The following is a 22,875-nucleotide window of genomic DNA, read 5'->3' as shown; positions in this document are numbered from 1 at the left end:
CAAAAGAGAAGCCGATACTTTAGTAATCCCTGAAATAAACCTTGAACCACTTTCCCAGTCATCTATTCAAACACGTGAACAACCCCTTAGGTCTCAAAGGGTGTCTGCAAGAAATGCATTAATTAAAATCTGAAGTCAAATTACAAAGTTCTCCAACTTATGTAATTGCTGGTTCGTTTTGTTTTTTGAGTGAATGAATTGGTTCCTTCTCTTTGTCAGTTGTTTGCTAGTATCCATTGATGGCAGTTCATATTTTTTTGGATTTTGTGCAAATTGCGGATATTGGTGAATAACTCACTTTTATGGTTGTTAGGTAGTTGGTTTTAATTCTTTTAATTTTTGGCTTTTATTGATACATCGTTTTGTTTTGCGCTGAAGGTGAGAGGCGTTTGTCCTCTCGAAATATTTGCTTTGTTTTTTCAGTATCTTCATTTGGCCTATAAAAACCCCATTTTTGCTCATTTTTCTTTCTTTATGTCATTTAACATAAAAATACCAAGTTATCTGTAGGACTTGTTCATATTTGCTATATAGTAGTACAAGGTATAAAATGTCATCTGCATTACTTTATTCATGTTTGCTCTATAATAGTGTAAGATATAAAAAGTCATATGTATGACTTTATTCATGTTTTCTCAATAATAGTGAGATATATAAAAAGTCATCTGTATGGCTTTAGTTTTGCTGGCTCTATAATAGCATGAGGTATAAAAAGTCATTTGTATGACTTTATTTATGTTTGCTCTATATAAGAATGAGGCATAAAGTCATCTGTATGACTTTTTATGATTCTACATAATAGGAAAAAGCAAGATATTGTCTTCTGTTTGACTTTACACTGCATTCTATATAAGAGTAAATTACAATTTTCTATTGCTCAAATATAAAGAAAATTTTTTCTATATTGTCATATGTAGGTAACCCCAATGACAAACCCAATTTTTGCAACCAGCACTCTCCAGCCTAGCCCTAAATACCAGTCTGAAAATCTTACCACAAAAGCTCATCAAACTTGCTATAGCAGAACAGTGAAACCTGCCAGAAAGATGAATTTATGAGTGATTTTAACTATACTTCACCCCCCTCCTAGAGACAGCTTATTTGAGAAGAAGGAAGATGTAGTATTATCCATCTAGCCCACATATGCTTTCTCCCTTACAAGTGTAAATGCTACCCTATATACTTTTCCAGGGTATTGATTCGGCTCTGGGTCTATTCCTGGGAGTTTCATTTAGGCTAGGGTAAAAGACCAGTATCCAATTGAACAAAATAATGTAAAACTCAAAACCTCATATCTTGTTATCTAGTTAGAATTGAAAAGGTTTGTATAGGCCACTGAATAGCTAAAAATCCAAGCTAAGCAACAATATGGTTATTATTAAAATTATTTAAGATCATTCACCTAAGATAATTAGTTTATTGACTTACTTAGAAAGACCTCTTTTTGGAAATACCAATTATCCTATTTTGATGTAAGTATCTTTTTAGTGTTTCAGTATTATTCACATATTAACAGAAAGCTGATTGTCTTCTGATTCTAAAAATCTAACTTTTATTTCATGATTTTTAGTCTATAAATTGCAAATATTAAAGGTAAAATTCTACTTTAGCTACTTCTGGCTATCTTGGAAAGGAGTTTGGTTAGGAAAATGAAATTTTCAGGGATAGATCTACAGGCTAAAGTATGTCCCAGGAAGGAATTTTGAAGTAGCTACCTCCACTCCTTCTCCCTCTAGAGGGTCCTGACCTTGATGACCTTTAAAAATCTGTGTTATAAAAGTGAAACCTTGTAAAATAGATCTTCTGCTTAAAATGAAGTCCAAAAAAATTGTTTTCAGCTTCACAACTTTGCTCAACCCAGATCTATAGAGTTTTAAAGATATGCAAATACATTTCCTGAATTTTGAAAATTAACATTGATATGGCTTAAAATACTACTCAAATAACAGGAATTGCATTTTCAGAACTAAAGCCCAAGTAAGGGCAAAAGAATAAGAATAGAATTCTTCTTCTTCTATTTAACAGCAGGCGGGCTTTTCAGTAACACTATTTAGCCCTTTTCCTTTTGCTTCACTCTGTGGGCTACAGAGCTACTGGCTTGATTGCCTCATATTTATTAGATATATTCAGATATCTTTCAGCAGATCTTTCGACTCCAGGAGTTCAAATATAAGATGATAGATGTCGATTTCTATACTCTGTGTGCAGGTATAGTTGGCTAGGCTCTTGGCTGATAGTGGGATCTTGTGGTGTTTGAAGTATTTTAACAGTTTAGAAAGCAAGGTATGTTGTGCAGACGTCAGCATATTACATTCAAATAGGCAATGGTCAATTGTTTCATTATTCATATTACAATGCCTGCAAAGAGGGGACAGGGGAATTGAACCACTTGAATTAGAAAGCTTATATGAGAATGCAAGGAAATTTAGTCCATTTGTTCCAGAACGAATTCTATGATAAATTTTAGAAAGATACTTATTGGGAAAGGGGGAAAGGATAGGATTAATCTTATTAAAATTGATATCTGATAGCCTCCATCGGTAAATATCTCTAATTGGGATTGGTCTTCCACTTGGATGGTCAATATTTATAGCATTTTTTGCTGTTTCATCAGCCTGATGATTACCACTTATGCCACAGTGGCTAGGAATGTCCTGAACATAAATTTTTATGCCACTTGAAGCAAGATTATCAATAATACTGAGACAATGATAAGTGTCAATGTCCAACTTATATTGAGGAGCTGAGGCCAGCAACTCAAGGCTTGATAAAGGGTCTGAATAGATGATAATATTATTTGAATTTTCAATCAAAAATTGGTTTTGGTTAAGGTGTTCTAATGCCATGATTATGGAATTTAACTCAGCAGACATTATAGATAAATTATTAAATAATCTCTCGCCCATTGCAATTTTCAGGTGAGGAAGGAAAACACCACTTGCAACCTTCTCATTCATTTTTGACCCATCAACAAATATTTGGAAGTGATTTTTATAGGTAATTGTATTAAGTTCTGCAAATTTTTTCTGAACAAAAGCAATGGGGGTTAAATCTTTATTACATTTTGAAAATTCAGTATTTATTATGGGAAATGACCAATTCCATGGAGGGGATTGGGGGAAAGTAGGTGCAATAGACTTTGCTGGTACAGGGAACTTCTTTTGAATATTGGCATACTCATCTGCAATACCTCTATACATGGCTGGATTTCTTAACCAATTATGTAATGTGTGTGAGCTATTTGATTCAATTTTTGTAAGATGTTTTATCAAGAGAAAGCTACGTCTCTCCCTTATTGTTGTTAATCCACTCTCCATAAGCAGAAACTTGGTGCTTGTGGGTTTCCTAAGACCAAATATGAGACGTATTATATCATTTTGTGTTGTTTCAATTTTTTGCATCTGGGTCTTTGCACATGCACCATAGACAATGAGCCCATAGTCAATATGGGGTCTTATATGTGATTTATAAAACTGGAGTTAGGTTTTCTCCTTACAACCCCAGGGTGTGGAAAGAAGTCTTTTTATTATATTTGCTTTTCTATAACATTTTTTTATTGTTTTTGATATGTTGAGGTGGAAATTTATTTTTTGGTCAAGCATGAGACCTAGGTAATTTATATTATTATCTTCTGGAATAGTTGTTTTATTTAGAGTTAGTTTTGCATTAACATGGTTTCGCTTCCTGTGAAATTGGATTATTTTTGACTTGGTGGGTGCAATGGGTAAATCTGAATGTTGAGAGAATTTTTCAAACTGGAAAAGTGACTTTTGCAGATTTGACTGTGCTATCTGAAAGGTGTTGCCAGATGACCATAGCACCAGATCATCAGCATATTGTAGATTCGTGTGGGGTAGGTTCATGTCCCAGAGATATAGGGCAAATAGGAGGCAACTGAGGACTGCTCCCTGAGGTAGGCCTTTGGATATTGACTTTTGGGGTGAAGAGGCTGAACCAACACAAACAATGAAACTTCGCACTTCTATGAAGGATTTAATAAAGGATATTAGCTTAGGAGGTACTCCAAGGTTTGCAAGTTTATTTAAAAAGATTTGGTGGTTCACATTGTCATATGCTCCTTCAAAATCTAGGAAAGCTGCCACTATGATATTATTTTTTGAGAAAGATTCATTTATTGAATTTGTTATGAAAATGAAAGAATCTGTTTAGGATTGGTATTTCCTGAATACAGTTTGAGTGTGTGGGATCATGTTATTTTTCTCAACAAACCAGAGGAGTCTCTGATAAATCATTTTCTCCATTATTGTCCCCATTACAGGTGTAATCATTATGGGCCTATAAGACTCAGGGTTATCTTTTGGTTTATTTTTCTTTAGGATTGGTATAAGGGACGAACATTTCCATATATTGGGGAACCTAGAAGATGCCCAAGCGTGATTATAACAATTTAGCAGTTCTTGTTTGTATGATGGTGTGAGATTCTTTATCCATGTAGGGTGTATATTGTCATAGCTGCTGCTAGTTTTGGACCTAATATGATGTATTGCATTATTCAATTCCTGGATTGAAAATGGATTAGTTATATACTCGGATCCTGGGCGTGGTTGGTAACTAGGGTTCATAGGAATTGTGGACAGTTTGCTGTGATTATTTGATGTTAGCTTATTAACAAAAAGAATTGCAAATAGGTTAGCCTTTTTAATATCGTTGTCATAATGGGTATTATTATGTAAAAGTTCATACAGGAGTGGGTTGGGAGAAGTCTTTTTCCCACATATGTGGCTTATGACTTTATGTATAATTGGCTCATGCGTTTCTCTGGAGAGATTATTTGCAAAATTATTCCAGTATTTATATTTAGCATCTATTATAGTCCTTTTTAGATTAGATTCTGCTTGTAATTTTTTTAAATATGTAGTAGGTGTTGGTTTTTTTATGAATTCTGTCCTAGCTGCCTTTTTTATTCTCCATTTGTTTAGGCACTCATTTGTCCACCATGCTTTAGGAATTTGTTTAGGGAATTTTTTCTTAGGTGTTGTCCTGGGGATAGCATGATTAGCTGTATTTATTAGTAAAGATGTCAAGGCTTCAGCATGTGTGTCAACTGTTGTATTAGAAATGCATGAACTTTTGGTGAAACTTATAATTTCATCATTTAGCTTATTTTGGAAAATAGACCAATTTGCTTTAGTGTTGATATATTTGGAGGTATGAGATGAAGTTTCAGCAGGTTCATTAAGGGAGCAAAATATAGCAAAGTGGTCTGTACATAGACTATCAATTTTATTTATGTAAATTTTGTTCAAAAAATTTAAAGACACAATTTGTAGGTCAATTGTGGAGGATTTGCCACTTTTGGGGTTAAAATATGTATTCAGGTTTGGAGGGGTAGCAACAGCTAATTCATTATTATTTGAAGTCATATGCTCAATAAATTTACCAGCTTTATTTGCTGGTTTATTCCCCCACAAAAGGCTGTGGGCATTGAAATCACCACAAATAATGATATTTTTTAACATATTAGAATTATTTATATGATTAAAGAAATCCTTGGCATCTGTAGTTTGGCCATTAGGGTTATAAAAGCTTATTATGTAGGTTTTTAAATTATTCAGCCAAACACTTATACCAATTACATCAGCATCATTTTCAAAATCTGGAAAATTGATGCCACAAAATTTTATATTATTATTAACTAATAAAGCTACACCACCTCCTTTTCTCTCTGAAGATCTATCCTTTCTCAGGATAGTATATCCCAGAGACTTAATTTGTTGATTTTGGGTTAAATGAGTTTCCTGGAGGCAAGCAATATTAATGGAATTATTATTCATGAATGATATTAGTTCATTAACTTATTTTCTGTGAGTGATCTTACATTCCATTGGAGTATTGATAAATGTTGTGTTGTTGATTTATTCTTCATATGACTGTGTATCAATGTTCAGCTTTGTTAAAAGTAAAGCAAGATCTTTTTTTGCTTGAATGAGCATATCATCTGGGATGTAGATTTTTGCCAATTTCGCAATAGTTTTTGTTTTCTGTAGTTGATGTATGTTCATGGCCTGAACTGCATTACAGTTTAGAATGAATAAGCATATATTTGGGGATTGCATTTTTGGTAGTGCATCCTTTTTGTTGGTTATGGGATTGATTCCTGGTTGTGTTTCTGGTTTGTTTTTTGTTGGGAGGGAGGGCCAGGCTGGCCTCATCTCACCGGAAAACAAGGCTTGCTGGCTTAATGGTTCTTTCCGATAAGGATTTGAGCTGGGAGGCTTAGAAGATATTGTTTTATATGGGGTGCTTGATGCATTTCGGACATTTGACTTGGGGGTTTTAGTTGGTTTCATTACAGTCTTTATTTGGTAGTGTTGGGCAGCATTTGCTTCCATTGCTGCAAATGGGTATGGGATGGCCTTCTCTGTTGATATTTGGAGTGTTAGAGCTCTTTTCTTGTATGCAAGGCATAATGATTTATTTGTAGATTCATGTGGGCCTTTGCAATTGATGCATGTAGGCTGGGTGTTGTTGCAGGTTGTCAGCTCTTTAGGATGGAAAGATTTACAATTACTACACTCTTGGAGAATTTCATTGCATTTGTTTGTTGCGTGTCCCAGTTTGAAACACTTCTGACACTGAATAGGCTTAGGTTTGTATTCCTTGTGTGGTTTGATTTGCCCAAATAGGAATAATTTTTCTGGGATATCAATTTTATCCTTTAGTGTGAATAAGAAGGATCTACTAGTTTTTAGGCCAGTAGAGTTAGGTTTTCAAGTTGGGTGACATCCTCAACTGGGATTGTATTTCCAGCCCTATCTGAGAGGCCTTCTTTTAACTCCTGAGTAGATATCTCTGGGGGAACATTAAAAACTACAATTTTTGTTGGTGATTGTTTTGGGTTCCAATTAGATGCAATAATTGGGATATTCAGAAGGGATTTAAGGTTAATTACTGTATCTGCTGATTTCTGATCTTCTACAGCTATTAGCACAGATCCATCACGGTTAATGTTAAGAGAGAACATTGATTTTAGCAATTTAAAAATTGCAACTCTTATTGCAGTGATCATTTTTATTTCAAAGGGGGTAGTGGGATCAATTTTAAAGTAAATTCCTATGTTTTTGGAGGGAGGAACTTGGGCAGGGAGAGGGGAAATGCTTTTAATTGGGGAGATTTTTTCCTTTTTTTAGAGCTTCTAGAGAAAACCTCTTGAAACCCATTATCATTATTTATGGTTGTATTAGGACCTACAGTTATCATTGTCCTATTCTCCGAATTGGAGCTATCATTAGAACTTTCAGATAATGTGCTTGACCAGCCAGGATGGGTATCTTTCACTATGGAATTTGATTTGGGATCTGGAGGGACGTTTTTTTTTGGAGGGCTTCTAAACATTTCCTATTGGAAAAAGCTTTAATCACAAATATAAAACTAAAACAAGAAGGGAAAATAGATGATATCAAACCGTCTGCACTATACTATGGGGAGGATAAACACCACAGTATAGCCCTGAGGATGACTTGAGCAGGATAGGTTTGGTACAACTGCTGATTAGAAGCGATAATAATCACAAGAAAATATATTTCGATTTTCTCAAAAGATCATACGATGCTATAAATTCTTCTGTTTCAAATTATAGAATAATTTGTACCATCAGGTTTCTTCTTCTTCTTCTTCTTCAATTATAGGCTTCGGATGAATCCATTTAACCTTTTTCGTATTGTCTGATTATGTCAGGGGTGTCCTGGGAAATCAAATATAGAGATTAGACTATTATTATTCAATAATAGGCTTTATATATCATTGATGAAACCACCTAAATTTAGACAGTTAAAGACAGCTTTGAACAATTCAGCATCATCAATTGAAGAGTGTCTCCTTTGTGTTAGTTGGTCAATATTAGGGGTTAGCTTGAGGCGCTTGAGTATAGCAGATAAAGTTAGCCATTCTTTTTTATGGTTTAGAGTTGCCACAGGGCAACCAAAAAGGACATGGTTGATGGTCTCATCATAGGCTTGCCATAGGCGGCAAAGAGGGCTCATTACTGTTGGAATGGTTGTGTTTTGATAGTGATAAGTTTGGCTTTTAAGGCCAGTAGCATTTGATCGTATTCTGTGGTACATCTTTGAGTCTTTCCGGGATGTAAATGGAGAAAGGTTTGGTGGACATTGGTTTGCTAGATAGATTTTTAGGCGCAAATGGTTTACATCTCTTACTGGAGATAGGTCTTCCAGAAATTATTTCAAGCTGAAGGGCAGATTTAGCTATTTCATCTGCCTTGTGGTTCCCTTCTATACCCATGTGACTTGGGATGTACTGGAATTTTGTGGATATACCTTGTTTAAATAGTTGGTTCAATAGTACAAGAGTGGTAAAGGTATCATTGTCTGGGTAGTCTGAATGTTCTGGTGATATTGAGGCAAGGGCTGATTTTGAGTCTGAATAAATTATAAGAGGGGTGTTTCTTGGCGGGTTTGGCATCTTTATAATGGTTTTCAATGCAATGTTGATGGCAGCTATTTCAGCTGTCATGATACTCACATCATTTTGGAGCCTTTCAGTAGCTGCTATACCTAAAGATGGGAAGTGGACTCCACAAGCAGTCCTGGAATCTGTTTTTGAGCCATCCACAAAAATTGGGAGGTGGTGGATATATCTCTGAGACTCAAGTTCATGAAATAATGATTTTACATAGGCAAGGGAAAGGTCTGTTTTAATAGCTGGCGCAAACAAAAGGTTCACTTCTGGGTAGTGGTTAGCCCAGGAAGGTATCCGGGGGTAAATTTGAAATAAAGAAGATGAAGGTATGGGGTAGGTCATTTGGGTGGTTGCAAATTCCCGTGCAAGGCCCCTAAAGCCCCAAAAGGGTTTCTATCTTAATTATTGCCCTTCAGTTCTTCTTCTTCTAATTCACAGCAGGCAGGCTATTCAGTTGGTACTATTTAGCCTTCTTCTTTTTGCTTCACTCTATGGGCTACAGAGCTACTGTTTTGGTTGTCTCTTATTTATTAGATATTCTCAGATATCTATCAGTAGATCTTTTGACTCAAGGAGTTCAAATATAAGATGATAGATATCGATCTCTGTGCTCTGTGTGCAGGTATAGTTGGCTAGGCTCTTGGCTGATAGTGAGATTTTGTGGTGTTTGAAGTATTTTAACAGTTTACAAAGCAAGGTATGTTGTGCAGACGTCAGCATATTACATTCAAATAGGCAATGGTCAATTGTTTCATTATTCATATTACAATGCCTGCAAAGAGGGGACAGGGGAATTGAACCACTTGAATTAGAAAGCTTATATGAGAATGCAAGGAAATTTAGTCCATTTTTTTCCAGAACAAATTCTATGATAAATTTTAGAAAGATACTTATTGGGAAAAGGGGAAAGGGTAGGATTATTCTTATTAAAATTAATATCTGATAGCCTCCATTGGTAAATATCACTAATTGGGATTGGCCTCCCACTTGGCTGGTCAATATTTATAGCATATTTTGCTATTTCATCAACCTGATGATTACCACTTATGCCAGAGTGGCTAGGAATGTACTGAAAATAAGTTTTTATGCCACTTGAAGCAAGATTATCAATAATACTGAGACAATGATAAGTGTCAATGTCCAACTTATATTGAGGAGCTGAAGCCAGCAATTCAAGGCTTGATAGAGAGTCGGAATAGATGATAATATTATTCGAATTTGCAATCAAAGGTTGGTTTTGCTTAAAGTGTTCTAATGCCATGATTATGGCATTTAACTCAGCAGACATTATAGATAAATTATTAAATAATCTTTCGCCCATTGCAATTTTCAGGTGAGGAAGGAAAACACCACTTGCAACCTTCTCATTCATTTTTGACCCATCAACAAATATCTGGAAGTGATTTTTATATGTAATTGTATTAAGTTCTGCAAATTTTTTCTGGACAAAAGCAATGGGGGTTAAATCTTTATTCCATTTTGAAAATTCAGTATTTATTATGGGAAATGACCAATTCCAAGGAGGGGATTGGGGGAAAGTAGGTGCAATAGACTTTGCTGGTACAGGGAACTTCTTTTGAATATTGGCATACTCATCTGCAATACCTCTAGACACGGCTGGATTTCTTAACCAATTATGTAATGTGTGTGAGCTATTTGATTCAATTTTTGTAAGATGTTTTGTCAAGAGAAAGCTACGTCTCTCCCTTATTGTTGTTAATCCACTCTCCATAAGCAGAAACTTGGTGCTTGTGGGTTTCATAAGACCAAATATGAGACGAATTATATCATTTTGTGTTGTTTCAATTTTTTGCATCTGGGTCTTTGCACATGCACCATAGACGATGAGCCCATAGTCAATATGGGGTCTTATATGTGATTTATAAAACCGGAGTAAGGTTTTCTCCTTGCAACCCCAGGGTGTGGAAATAAGTCTTTTTAGTATATTTGCTTTTCTATAGCATTTTTTATTGTGTTTGAAATGTGGAGGTGGAAATTAAGTTTTTGGTCAAGCATGAGACCTAGGTAATTAATATGATTATCTTCTGGAATAGTTGTTTTATTTAGAGTTAGTTTTGCATTAACATGGTTTCGCCTCCGGTGAAATTGGATTATTTTTGACTTGGTGGGTGCAATGGGTAAATCTGAATGTTGAGAGGATTTTTCAAACTGGAAAAGTGACTTTTGCAGATTTGACTGTGCTATCTGAAAGGTATTGCCAGATGACCGTAGCACAAGATCATCAGCATATTGTAGATTTGTGTGGGGTAGGTTCATGTCCCAGAGATATAGGGCAAATAGGAGGCAACTGAGGACTGCTCCCTGAGGTAGGCCCTTGGTTATTGTCTTTTGGGGTGAAGAGGCTGAACCAACACAAACGATGAAACTTCGCACTTCTATGAAGGATTTAATAAAGGATACTAGCTTAGGGGGTACTCCAAGGTTTGCAAGTTTATTTAAAAGGATTTGGTGGTTCACATTGTCATATGCCCCTTCAAAATCTAGGGAAGCTGCCAATAGGACATTATTTTTTGAGAAAGATTCATTTATTGCATTTGTTAGCAAAATGAAAGCATCTGTTGAGGAGTGGTGTTTCCTTTTTTCGCCTAATCATGAAGCTTTAGCAGGGTTGCCACTCAGCCGGTTTTTTTGGTGCCACTTTGGGAAGCAAAATAGTGTCAATTTTGTATAAAAAGTGTCATTTTCCAAAAATTTGCCGCTCGCGACGCTCCGCGTCGCTCGCACTCATATCAACAAGCTTTTCAAATTCAAATATATTGGCCAATCCGCTTGGAAGCACCCCCGCGTGGTTTCCCGCATCTTTAAGTTCTCCAACATGAAATGTTGGATCTAATGCCATCTATCAACTATAAAAAAGAAATTTTGATTTTACTTAGTCGGTGCTGATTTCCGGCTTTGCGCAGCACTTCCACTCTTCTCAACTTTCCAGCCCTCCTCCTAAAAACCCGCTAAAACACAAATGGTGCATACTATATAAAATGGGAACTCATCCCACAGAGTACTTTCTACTCTTTTTTCTAAGCAGTCTTTGTTCATAGCGTGAAAAAGGAACGGAAAAAGAAAAGAGGAAAAACCTTCAGTTTTTTTTTCTTTTGAGAAAACGGAAAAAAAGGGACAACAATACTCGTCTATATTGAGAGTTTTTCATCCATTTTTTCCATAAAATGGACTATCTGGATTATTACAGTGAATTCAGGTGCTTGAAACTTTTCTTTTCTCCAAAAATACTGAAGAGAGTGCCACTAACATAGATCGTAGTTATTGATGACCCTATGATACTCTTTCAAATAATTTATTTGGAAAAAACTAGTGGAAAAACAATAAGACAGCTATATCATCTAACCCGTTTATCCCAACCTGAATAGAATAAGTTTCACGAGAACTCTCGCCGCTCCCGGTAAATTTGTCTTCAAGATGTCTCCAGGGACTAGGGCATAGGAACAGTCAACTATCATTTTAAGTATCAATATGAAAGCACCTTTATATGAAAGTATCAATATGAAAGCACCTTTATAATTTCGATTTTCGATAAATAAAAGTTCAAATAGGGATAAAATCCTTTTAATAGACAGTCTTTTAATAGACGGTCACTGTATATGTGACCGAAATATCTGGTATTTTTGTGAATTTCTATCATCACTGTCTATTAAAAGGATTTTATCCCTATTTGAACTTTTATTTATCGTCATGGAAAGGCAGTGTGGTCTCCGAAATTATCTAACACGAGCATTTAGAGTATTAATTCAAAAAATCAGCACCACAAATCAGCATCGATAAATAAATGAAACCCAAAACGAACAGAAATTAAAATAAATAACCGAGTCAAACTCAAAACGAGCAGAAATTAACGTAAGTTGGGCGCAAAACCCTTATGCCTTCCTAAGACCAGAACTAAATTTGCACTTTACTGAAAAAATACAAATGAATGTGCATTGTCAGTTTAATATACATATACTGATATTTAGTAATCAAAATGTTAAAATTATTTGATTGATTAAAGTTATAAAAGTAAAAACATTTATATTTTTTTCAGTAAAGTGTAAATTTTTTTCTGGCCTTGGGAAGGCATAGGGGTTTTGCGCCCAACTTATGTTAATTTCTGCTCGTTTTGAGTTTGACTCGGTTGTTTATTTTAATTTCTGTTCGTTTTGGGTTTCATTTATTTATCGATGCTGATTTGTGGTAGTTTCGAGCTTGGTAGATTATTTTATTTTATTTTTCTCATTTTTAGTTTAATGGAGTTCTTTACTTTTCTTTGAAAAACTTGTTTTGTGGAAAATTTTTTGTAATTAATTTCTGTTCGTTTTATATTGACATAGTCTTTTCAGGGGAAAAAAAATAACACTTTAAGAATAACTTGATATAGCACGTTTGGGAACATAAAACTACTTGGCTTTGGCATTCGGTAGCCTCGTTTCACCTGTTTAATCACTTCTCGATTATCCATATCTGCAAGTAAAGTTGTACGTGAATAAAATGAAATATTGAATAAACTGAATGAATGAACTGAATTTTGAACTATCACGAACAATGAATGAACGTTAATTCATAGAATCGCCTAATAAAGTTTTACATGAATAAATTGAATGAATGAACTAAAGTATTATAACTGAGAACGCGTTCAAAACCACAGTTATTGCTATTTACCATCTTATATCTCTCTTTAAAGGACACCCTAGACGATCAATCATTTTGATCAAAAGCTTCGTCAATCAATTGATTAAAGCATGATTGACCGTCTAGGAACTCATTGGATCATCTAAATTTTCTATCAATCACCATTAACGCTTGACTCAAGCGTCAAACTGGTTCTTAGACGGTCAATTATGCTTTAATCAATTGATTGACGGAAGCTTTTGATCAAAATGATTGACCGTCTAGGGTGTCCTTAACGTCACTGGATAATAAATAGATGTACTCAATATGGCCAAGCTATCGCCATAAGGGTGTTGAGAAATATTCAATTAAGCAATTCGTCAAGTTTATTGGAATTCCCGACTCACGGTTTTTGGGAAAAATATTTCATCTTTAAAAAAAAAAAAAAAAAAAAAAAAAAAATCAGAGAAAAATGGAAAATACATATTGATGAAGATGGTATCAATGATGGTTTTTCCTTGTTGCAAATGTTTGCAACCTCCAATGAAATTAATTTGTAATTTCCTGTTGAAGAACACCTATCACAGCTTATTAAATGGCTCAAAAAATACTTTTAAGCAAACTATATCGAGAAATTTACGTGGATTCAAGACCCATTCAGGGCCAAGGCTTCATCTGAATTTACTTCTTTGGAAGAAGAGTCTCTCTTTGAGCTGTCCTGCCATAATATGTTGAAGAAAAAGTTTGGTGGCATAAGCCTTTCTAATTTCTGGATATCAGTAAGAGCCATATCAAGGCCTTACCGAGGTTTTTTTTGGAGGGGGTTTTACCCCTCAAAAAATTTGGGGTGGGGGGTTTACACACAAAAAAAACCTCAAAAAACGCATACAAAATTTGTTCACATCCATTTTTGTTGCGTTTTTAAGAGTCAGAAAAATATTTGGGGGGGGGGGGTTCAAACCAGGTAAACCCCCCTTGGATACGGCCGTGAGGCGTATATCTGAAAGCTGTACGTATATTACTTTCATTTGCAGCGTTTTATTTGTGCGAAGCTGGCTTTTCAGCTGTCGTCGTAATAAAAATAAGAATGGCTCGAAAATTAACGCTGCACAAGAAATGAGAGTTGCCATGTTTAATCTTATTCCAAAGTTTGAGATGTTGTTTAGTGAACAGCAAGCACATCCCTCCCACCAATGATTTTAATAATGTCAATCATTAACCAATGTTCAATAAATTTTTTCTGAATTTGAAATTTGCGTTTATTCTATTTCTAAACTAACGTAACAACATTAAAGTGAACCTCAATTGCACGTGGAAACGTTAATGAATGCATTTGCACTATGATCAGCTGCTGCAACAAACACCATAGTGACTGGCCAGACTCAATTTGTATTTTACAGAAATTAAATAAAAAAAAATATCATCTGAAAGTAAGGAGCAATATTAAAACTTAAAACGAGCAGAAATTATTAAGTATATGAGGGGGGTTCGCCCCCTCGTCAATACCTCGCTCTTTACGCTAAAGTTCGAATTTTGTTCCAATTCTCTAAGAATGACCTCGGAATTATAAAGGTCGTTTAATTAGAATGCATAGCTCTTTTGAAAGTGCTAAAAAAAAAACACGTAAAGAGCGCGAAATTAACGAGGGGGCGAACCCCCTCATATACGCAATAAAAACTGTTCGTGATACCATGTATGACTTTTATGCGGTCCCATACTTGTCTCTAGGATGCACCATGTAGGTTCATACATATAGCTAGCACTATCTAAAAAGTTGTATGACTTTATAAAGATCTCATATTTGTCCCTAGCTAGCACCGTGTAGCTTAGTCAATGCAAAATGTATAAATATCAGAATCTAGCGTGATTCTTAAAAATCATCTTGGAGAGTCCCCTACAGCGAAATCTATTCTTGGTTGGTCTAAACATATTAATTCGGAAGTCTAGTACAATCAAAACAGACAAAATAAGATATGAAAAAAGTTAACCTCCATTAACGAGATTCAACGCAGTAGCGTTGCCTAAGTAACTTTGCGCTAGGGCGTTACAAAAGAAATGACAAGATTTACTAGGGGGGCTTGAAGAAGGCGGTAAACCCTTTGTTATTTGTGTTAGCTTCTATTCGTTTAAGTTGGACTTAATTATTCATGGAATTTCTATCCGATGTTTCATTTATTGGTTCGTAGTCATTAGTTTCCTTTTAGGTTAAACTCGCACGATTTTATTTCTGGTCACTTTGAGCGTTCATTAGTCAACGGCACCCCTTTATGGAAAATTTATGGAAAATGCTGAACAAAATGGCTATTTCAAAATTTTAATCTGGTGAGTTTGGGAAAAAATGAACGTGAGAGGGGGCCTAGTTGCCCTCCATTTTTTCACTTAAAAAGGGCACAATAACTTTTAATTTTCTTTTGAATGAGCCCTCTCTCTATATTCTAGGACCACTGGGTCGATATGATCACCCCTGGGGGGAAAAAACTTCTTTCTTCGGGCAAAAATACAAAATTCCACATTTTTGCAGATAGGAGTCCGAAACCTCTACAGTATGGTTCTCTGATATGCTAAATCTGATGGTGTGATTTAATGATGGTGTGTCATTAAGATTCTATGACTTTTAGGGAGTGTTTAAACTTGATGAAACTTATATATTTGAAATCAGCATAAAAATCCAATTCTTCTGATGTATCTATTGGAATCAAAATTCCGTTTCATAGAGTTTTGGTAACTATTGAGCCGAGTCACTCCTTACTTACAGTTCGTTACTACAAACTGTTTGATTGTCAAAATCATACGTTATATATCATCCTAAGGAAAATAATATCTATCTCAAGTTTTCGCTGTTAAATCAATAATCGCTTTTAAAAAGGCAAATTTTCCAATTTCTCAAGAAGATCAGAAATAATAAAAAAAAAATAACTTTTTCTTTGAGACCCACAGAAAATTTTTTGCATAATCAGAAAAATATTAAGAACATCTGGAATAAAATGATATACAATTCTCCAGAGCGTCGCTTTAATCCCACAAGTCAGATTACTAGTAGGGAAACCCTAATATCTCCCAGGTACACATTATTTATTCAAGGAATATTGATCGAGTCTAATGGGGTCAATGCCCCCTTTTCCAAGGTCGATGGATTTGTTGTTTCTAGGTGTGATGACTCCGGGGCGAAGTTTGCACATGCGCATTAAGGGGAAGAGATGTATTGATCGACTCGAGGGGAAGTGGATTTCTGAGAAATTGATTTGCATAATCGGTGGGGAATTATTGATTCACAAAAGGGGAATTTATTTGTTGTTTCTAAGGGAAGCATACGGGACTCTAGAGAGATAGAAATTCCCTTTTTAAATATGGCTTCTCTGGGCTTTAGGTCTGAGAAATCAAATTAATATTCTATCGAAGCCATAATAGTGTAAGTAAAAACACCTATGAGATGAAGAAATTAACGCGGGAAATGGTTTCCTAGGAATTTCAAGTGTGACAGCTCAGGGATGCCGAAACAAAAGAAAACGCAGAAATTAGTTTTAGCGGATTATTTGGGCGAAACCGTTTGAGACATTTTAGAAGATGATTTGGGCGAAACAGTTTGAGATGTTTTAGAAGATGATGTTGAAGATGATTTGGGGTGAAACTCTGTGGTCTTTATAATACACATGTTCCATTTGAAAAGTGTTGTGGGGTCCTCTACCCCAACCCCAAAGGGCCCCATCCCCCCGGGCCCCATCCCCCAGGCTCCTCCAACCCATTGTTTTAATACTTTTTTTGTGCACTTGAGACGCAGAAGGGCCCTCCTCACCCTCAACTTTTTGGCTCTCCCCGAATATATTTTTTCAGAACAAGTTCTTTTCTTCATGTCCCTCCTAAACCAATTTTACAACTTGAAGTACTCATCCTTTTCACCCACAACTTTAATTTACGACTTTTTGCATACCCCAACATCAAGCAATACTTTTCAAAAGGCTTTATTATATGTTTCAGAAAAAGTTCTTTACGTAATGTCCTTCCTAAATCAATTTTACAAGTTGATGTACTTATCTTTTTCACCCAGAGCTTTACTTTCCGACTTTTTGCATACCCCAACATCAAGCAATACTTCTCAAAAGGCATTATTATATTTTTTCAGAACAAGTTCTTTACGTAATGTCCTTCCTAAACCGATTTTACAATTTGAAGTACTCATCCTTTTCATCCACAACTTTACTTTACGGATTTTTACATACCCCAACACCAAGCAATACATTCAAAAGGCTTTATTATATCTTTTAAGAACAAGTTCCTTTCTTAATATCCCTCCTAAGCCAATTTTACAACTTCAAGTACTTATCTTTTTCACCCAAAACTTTACTTTATGACTTTTTGAATACTCCAACACCAAGCAATACATTCAAAAGGCTTTATTATATCTTTTCAGAACAAGTTCTTGACGTAATGTCCTTCCTAAACCGATTTTACAATTTGAAGTACTTATCCTTTTCATCCACAACTTTACTTTACGGATTTTGTACATACCCCAACACCAAGCAATATATTCAAAAGGCTTTATTATATCTTTTAAGAACAAGTTCCTTTCTTAATATCCCTCCTAAGCCAATTTTACAACTTCAAGTACTTATCTTTTTCACCCAAAACTTTACTTTATGACTTTTTGAATACTCCAACACCAAGCAATACATTCAAAAGGCTTTTTTATCTCTTTTCAGAACAATTTCTTTTCTTAATGTCCTTCCTATACCTCTTTTACAAGTTGAATACTCATCTTTTTCACCCACAACTTTACTTTATGACTTTTTGCATACCCCAACATCAAGCAATACTTTTCAAAAGGCTTTATTATATCTTTTAGAAAAAGTTCTTTACGCAATGTCCTTCCTAAATCAATTTTACAAGTTGATGTACTTATCTTTTTCACCCACAATTTTACTTTACGACTTTCTGCATACCCCAATACTTCTTGATGTATTAACTTTACAGCTCTTTGCACACCCCAACACCAAGCAATACTTTTCAAAAGGCTTTATTATATCTTTTCAGAACAAGTTCTTTGCGTAATGTCCCTCCTAAACCGATTTTACAAGTTGAAGTACTCATCCTTTTCACCAAAACTTTACTTTACGGATTTTTTAATACCCCAACACAAAGCAATACATTTTAAAAGACTTTATTATATCTTTTCAGAACAAGTTCTTTTCTCAATGTCCTTCCTAAACCTATTTTACAAGTTGAACTACTCATCCTTTTCACCCACAACTTTACTTTATGGCTTTTTGAATACCCCAAAACATAAATTTTTTCAGAATAAGTTCTTTACGTAATGTCCCTCCTAAACCAATTTTACAAGTTGAAGTGCTTATCATTTTCATCACAATTTTACTTTATGGCTTTATGCATACCCCATCACCAAGCAATACATTAAAAAGGCTTTATTATATCTTTTCAGAACAAGTTCTTTTCTTAATTTCCTTCCTAAACCTATTTTACAAGTTGAACTACTCATCTTTGTCACCCACAACTTTACTTTATGGCTTTTTGAATACCCCAACACCAAGAAATACATTCAAAAGTCTTTTTTATATTTTTTAAGAACAAGTTCTTTGCGTAATGTCCTTCCTAAACCAATTTTACAACTTGAAGTACTCATCCTTTTCATCCACAACTTTACTTTATGGCTTTTTGCAGACCCCAACACCAAGCAATACTTTTCAAAAGGCTTTATTATATCTTTTCAGAACAAGTTCCTTTCTTAATATCCCCCTTAAACCAATTTTACAACTTGAAATAGTTATCTTTTTCAACCACAGCTTTACTTTATGACTTTTTGAATACCTAAACACCAAGCAATACATTCAAAAGGCTTTTTTTATATATTTTCAGAAAAAGTTCTTTACGTAATTCCCCTCCTAAACCAATTTTACTAAGTTGAAGTACTCATCCTTTTCACCGCAACTTTACTTTACGGCTTTTTGCATACCCGAAAACCAAGCAATACATTAAAAAGGCTTTATTATATCTTTTCAGAACAAATTCTTTTCTTAATGTCCCTCCTAAACCTATTTTACAAGTTAAAATACTCATCTTTTTCACCCACAACTTTACTTCATGGCTTTTTGAATACCCCAAAACCAAGCAACACATTTATAAGTTTTTTTTTATATTTTTTCAGAACAAGTTCTTTACGTAATGTCCTTCCTAAACCAATTTTACAACTTGAAGTACTCATCCTTTTCATCCACAACTTTACTTTACGGCTTTTTACATACCCCAACGCCAAGCAATACATTCAAAAGGCTTGATTATATCTTTTCAGGACAAGTTCCTTTCTTAATGTCCCTCCTAAAACAATTTTACAACTTGAAGTACTCATCCTTCTCACCCACAACTTTACTTTACGGCTTTTTGAATACCCCAACACCAAACAATACTTTCGAAAGGCTTTTTTATATTTTTTCAAAACAAGTTCTTTTCATAATGTCCCTCCTAAACCAATTTTACAAGTTAAACTACTCATCTTTTTCACCCACAACTTTACTTTACGACATTTTGCATACCCCAAACCAAGCAATACTTTTCAAAAGGCTTTATTATATCTTTTCAGAACATGTTCTTTACGTATTGTCCTTCCTAAAGCAATTTTACAAGTTGAAGTACCCATCTTTTTCACTTAAAACTTTACTTTACAGCTTTTTGAATGCCCCAACACCAAGCAATACTTTTCAAAAAGCATTTCAGAACAAGTTCTTTTCTTAATGTCCCTCCTAAACCCATTTTGCAAGTTCAAGTACCCATCCTTTTCACCTACAACTTTACTTTACAGCTTTTTGAATACTCCAATACTAAGCAATACTTTTCAAAGGCATTTCAGAACAAGTTCTTTTCTTAATGTCCCTCCTAAACGCATTTTACAAGTTGAAGTACCCATCCTTTTCACCCACAACTTTACTTTATGGCTTTTTGAATACCCCAACACTAAGCAGAACTTTCAAAAGGCTTTTTTGTATCTTTTAAGAACAAGTTCATTTTATTAATGGCCCTTCTAAACCAATTTTACAACTTGAAGTACTCATCCTTACCACCCACAACTTTACATTATGGTGTTTTGAATACCTCAACAGCAAGACATACTTTCAAAAGGCTTTTTTTTCCAGAGAAAATCAAAATCTTCCTCTTCAGTTCTTTATTTCACAAGGACACAAAGAAATTTAAAGTTATATTCAAAATTTTTCCGTAGAAGATAGAAAAAGCTATACCATAGTTGTGAATATTTTCCTGGAAGATAAAAAGTTCTACTTCAATTTTAAATTTTCTGAACGAAGTGAAGAAAAGTTCAAGTTCCACTCTGAATTTTCTCAATGAAAAAAGAAATTACTTATTGATTAATTCTATTTTCCCAAATCATATAAAAAGGTTCCACTTCAGTTCAGATTTTTCTCAAAGAGATGGAAAAATTTTAATTACTGTTCTAAATTTTTCATAGAAGATAGAAAAAGTTATGCTTCGATCATGAAAAGTTAACTCAATTCTGAATTTTATTAAAGAACTGAAGTGGAAGATTTTTATTTTCTCTGGAGAAATTGGAATTGAAGTGTGTTCTTTGGTGAAATTCAGCAGTGAACTTTAACTTTTCTATCTTCTTTAAAAAAATTTTGAACAGTATTTAATAAATTTTCATCTCTTTGAGAAAAATCTGAACCGAAGTGGAAATTTTTTTATATTATTTGGAAAAATAGAATTGATCAATAACTTATTTATTTTTTCATTGAGAAAATTCAGACTAGAACTTGAACTTTTCTTCACTTCGTTGAGAAAATTTAAAATTGAAGTAAAACTTTTTATCTTCTGGGAAAATATTCACAACTATGGTATAGCTTTTTCTATCTTCTACGGAAAAATTTAGAATAGAACTTTAAATTTCTTTGTGCCTTTGTGAAATTGAGAACTGAAGTTGAAGGTTTTTATTTTCTCTGGATAAATTAGAATTGAACTGTAAGTTCTTTAATAAAATTCAGAAGAGAACTTGAACTTTTCTATCTTCTATGAAAAGTTTGGAACAGTATTTTCAATTTTTCATCTCTTTGAGAAAAATCTGAACTGAAGTCGAACCTTGCTTGATGTTGTGGTGTGCAAAAAGTTGTAAAGTAAAGTTGTGGTGAAAAGGATGGGATACTTCAACTTGTAAAATGGGTTTAGGAGGTACATTAAGAAAAGAACTTGTTCTGAAAAATATGAAAAAGCCTTTTGAAAAGTATTGCTTGATGTTGGGGTATTCAAAAAGCTATAAAGTAAAGTTGTGGGTGAAAAGGATGGGTACTTAAACTTGTAAAATGAGTTTAGGAGGGACATTAAAAAAACTTGTTCTGAAATGCCTTTGAAAAGTATTTGCTTGGTGTTGGAGCATTCAAAAAGCTGTAAAGTAAAGTTTTGGTTGAAAAGGATGGGTACTTGAATTTGTAAAATTGGTTTAGGAGGGACATTAAGAAAGGAACTTGTTCTGAAAAGCCTTTTGAAAAGTATTGCTTGATGTTGGGGTATGTAAAGAGTCTTAAAGTAAAGTTGTGGTGAAAAGGATGAGTACTTCAACTTTTAAAATTGGTTTAGGAGGGACATTACGTAAAGAACTTGTTCTGAAAAACCTTTTGAATGTATTGCTTGGTGTTGGGGAATTCAAAAAGCCATAAAGTAAAGTTGTGGTGAAAAAGATGAGTACTTCAACTTGTAAAATTGGTTTAGGAGGGACATTACGTAAAGAAATTGTTCTGAAAAGATATAATAAAGCCTTTTGAAAGTATTGCTTGGTCTTGAGGTATTCAAAAAGCCATAATGTAAAGTTGTGGATGAAAAGCATGAGCACTTCAAGTTGTAAAATTTATTTAGGAAGGACATTACGTAAAGAACTTTTTCTGAAAGATATAATAAAACCTTTTGAAAAGTATTGCTTGATGTTGGGGTATGAAAAAGTCGTAAAGTAAAGATGTGGGTGAAAAAGATAAGTACTTCAAGTTGTAAAATTGGTTTAGGAGGGATATTAAGGAAGCCCACCTTCCCTTGAAAAATAAATGAATACCTTAAAAATTATTCGCAAGATTTTTTACACCCCTCCCCCCTCTCTCTCTCTATCTTCCCACTCTTAAGAAAAATTTGAGTGTATACCTTCTTCAGTGATTATCTTTTATTGTCGAAGAATTTTTATGCAACAGTTAAGCTTAAGCATCAGAGGCAGGAAGGTGCAGTCCTTCTTGCGTAAATTTGATGTTAAAAAGGTAAAGACATTCGATGAAAGAAAAAGTTAAATTAACGAACATCGTTAAATACTTAAATGAGCTATCTTATATAATAGGGTGGCAGCCATCCCCTAAGCCTCTCACTCTTGCACTAAATTTTTCTAAACTAAGAACAAGATTTGTCCAAAGAATTTATCCTAAATACAAGTGGTGCTGCAAATTTTCTCAAACCCCTGCAACATATGTTATAATTGAAATTGTGGTTTTATAGCTATCAATGACAGCTTATTATAGAATTAAACAGATATAGCCTCTTTGCTAGTGTTTTATAGATCTTTCAAACAAAATAATACTAAATATGAACAATTAAAATGAAACAAAAAATAAAATAATGGGGAAGACTATTATGTAAGACATGGCATCCAGATGGGAAACCAAAAACTCTGGCTTTTATTAGTATTAAATAAAAAAACAAGTTTTTTCAACTGAAAGTAAAGAGCAACATTAAAACTGAAAACGAACAGACATTATTACATATATGAGTGGGTTCACCCCCTAGTCAATACCTCGCTCTTTACGCTAAAGTTCGAATTTTGTTCGAATCATA

At 34.3% G+C, this 22,875-nt stretch overlaps 2 protein-coding genes across 7 annotated transcripts in view; both read right to left on the bottom strand.

Annotated features, from left to right (window-relative positions):
• Positions 1–22,875, bottom strand: part of Dlish (Dachs ligand with SH3s) — a 105,544-nt gene that overhangs the window by 44,024 nt on the left and 38,645 nt on the right. Inside the window, exon 2 of one of the 6 annotated variants that reach the window (XM_089102079.1) lies at positions 7,613–7,705. The exons of 2 other annotated variants lie outside the window; for them this stretch is intronic. The gene's annotated coding sequence lies outside the window, so the exon portion shown is untranslated. 3 more of the 6 variants (XM_089102061.1, XM_089102094.1, XM_089102053.1) reach the window with 3 other exon arrangements.
• LOC148955395 (uncharacterized) overlaps positions 1–22,875 on the bottom strand; it is a 284,254-nt gene that overhangs the window by 260,708 nt on the left and 671 nt on the right. The window lies entirely within an intron of this gene.

This window comes from Artemia sp. Qi Xiang Cuo, chromosome 2, assembly GCF_049724085.1.
Source record: "Artemia sp. Qi Xiang Cuo chromosome 2, ASM4972408v1, whole genome shotgun sequence".
Classification (NCBI taxonomy): Eukaryota; Metazoa; Arthropoda; class Branchiopoda; order Anostraca; family Artemiidae; genus Artemia; species Artemia sp. Qi Xiang Cuo.
This window is presented reverse-complemented; position numbering and strand designations above follow the sequence as displayed.